Source organism: Schistocerca serialis, chromosome 6 (genome assembly GCF_023864345.2).
Source record: "Schistocerca serialis cubense isolate TAMUIC-IGC-003099 chromosome 6, iqSchSeri2.2, whole genome shotgun sequence".
Taxonomy (NCBI): domain Eukaryota; kingdom Metazoa; phylum Arthropoda; class Insecta; order Orthoptera; family Acrididae; genus Schistocerca; species Schistocerca serialis.
Window position 1 is genome coordinate 309164509 of NC_064643.1, and position 2748 is coordinate 309167256.

A 2748-nucleotide genomic window follows, 5' to 3' on the forward strand; every position below is an offset into this window, starting at 1 on the left:
TATCCAGGAGTCGCTCGCTTCTGTCGCTCACATAGTACACGGCCTTAGGCCTTAACGATTCTTCTGTGACCAAGATGAAGGTAAATGGCTGTGTTCACGTTGTTACAAAATAAAAACAAAAACATCTGAAATTTACAATGATTTCATGACAAAGTTAAAAAATAAAAAATCTCGTTGTTCCAAATCAATGCAAAAATATTTGAAACAGTGTAAGAAGTCCCTTGAGGAACAAATTTTGCATAGCGCCCTATGACCACATGCATAATCCTATGTCATCTTGCAATGACACAATTCTCAAGTCAGGTAACTGTATCAGAAACTTAGGTACTTATTGACTCATTACATCAGCAAGCTACCGTTTGACTTTCCTGTCGTTTCATAAACCACAAACCTTTTCTGTGTGTTCACTAAAGGGAGAAATAAATTCTTGTGTTTATGTTATGTAACTATTATCACACCAGTATTTTAATAATTATTACATAGCACTGTCTCTGCAGTACGAAAACTCTCCTTCGAACCGAAATATGATAAATTTATAGGTCTTTACAGAAACACTACGTTGTTTGAAACAACATTAAAAAATTTTCTACTTGAAAGTGTACTTGCATACTGACGGGGAAAGAGAACATACGTAAAAACCACTTTACTTTGCCTTGCGCTGCTGTCTGTAGAAGCACTTGACCAACTCCTAGATTGTTCCCTCCACTGAAACGTTGCACAACAACTTCTTAAAACTAAACGCCGTCAATTCCTTCTCTGTAGCGGGTTTTTCATAACGAAAGGTGAATGCAAGTAGCTCAGTCTATGTTGAATATAGATTATAGTTCTGCGGCAACTGTGTGGAAAATAGCCTATATTTCTAGGAGAAAGACACTTGAAATTGCTTAGAGCTCCTTACTTTCGATAGCAATACTGTTGAACCACCCGTGAAATGTGAAAGCTGATTTATGCCGTGATTCACAATCTGTTCCTTTCAAATCCCTGTCTAAGACAGTCATAAAGTTAAATTTTGCAAAAGTGATGAATACAGCATATGACCCGCCAGTTCATGCACACTCCTCCCCTTGAAATTAGTAGAACCAACATCTGTAAACGCTCCGTTGGCGACGCTGTTCTCATAACATCACTCAAGAGCGCCTCTGCTATTGCAGTGAAACACTGCTATGTTCTCAGTGCTAACTGTTCGCGAGAAACTGTTTCGCAGTCATCACAGAATCATTTATCTCTCCCTCGACTGTAAAGAGCGATTTAAATAATTCTACTGGGCAAAACGGGGTACTCTTACTAATAAAATAACAATACTTGTCTGGTTGTCTACAACTGTGAACAATAGTTGCAGACATTGTACTGTGCTAAGTGAAGTAAATACAAAGAGTGAAAAAACAGTGATCAAAATACTGAAACAAAGCAGTTGTTTGAACGGATTGAGCATGTGTAGCAGGAAATATGAGACAAACCAAAGGCATGAAGAAGGGCATGTAACAAATATTATAGAGCCTATAAAGCATCTGCAACCATCATGGCGTATGCTTTTATTCTTTGTCACTGGTCGTGTTATGTTTTCGATCGACTCACACAAAAGAATCACGCAGTTAAATAGACAGTGCCCATGAGGCGATACAGAAAAACTAAGGAGAGTTGTTTTAGTACAACGGATAAAATGTGGGTTATGATATGTAAAAGCACTTCGTCAAAATCAGAAAGGCGTTCTTGCTTCCCGCGCCCGGGTTGCCGGGTTCGATCCCCGGCGGGGTCAGGGATTTTCTCTGCCTCGTGATGACAGGGTGTTTTGTGATGTCCTTAGGTTTAATAGGTTTAAGTAGTTCTAAGTTCTAGGGGACTGATGATCATAGATGTTAAGTCCCATAGTGCTCAGAGCCATTTGAACCATTTGAACCAAAATTAGAAAGAGAAAATGTGTTATAAATAACCTATGTTAGAAGAAAAACTGCAAAAACTCCAAAACTTCATTTGCGTTGCCTTTAATTTCTTCTCATTGACTCTGGAGCCTTTGAACAGTTCAGCGCCATACAGAGCAACGCTCTCACCTATAGTTTAGTATATCCATCCTCCTTGTCCATTTTTATGTCGTTATATTCTAGATGATGGAGTGTATCTGCTTAATTGCCCTCTTTCCATTTCCTGGCCTGTACTTTATTTTCTTGTTGCTTCCACCTTTATTCGAAATGGTTGTTCGTAAATATTTATGCGAACGGATACACTTTACTATAGATCCCTTCTTACACCTCCGAGAACCAAGTATTCAGTCTTTATGAAGTTATTTAATGTCCCACAGCTCATATTCTTCTTTAACCTTATTGAACATATGACACATCCTCTTCTTCCTTGACAGAAGTGACCTGATTGTCGGCGAAATTTAGGGAGATCCCGGTGTCGTCATCGACTCTAGTTCTCATGTTTTCCACTTCCTTTTCCAATTTTTCAGTGTTTCATTCAAAAATACGCAGTCTGTTCAGAAAGTAAGTTCCGATCGGTCGCGAAGCGGAAACCACTGTGAAAATTGAAAATATTTTATTCGTAACAGTTAGGCACACATTCGAGCTAGTTCTCTACATAGTCGCCGCTCGGACTTGGACACTTGTTGTAGCGTTGTGCCAACTTTCCAATACTCTCGACATAGAAGGCAGACGGTTGTGCTTTCCGCCAATGCTCTACGCTGGACTACAGCTCGCTGCCTGTGCAAAACGTCGTCTTCAAACCCAGCGGTTGATGTGAGCAGAGATTAAA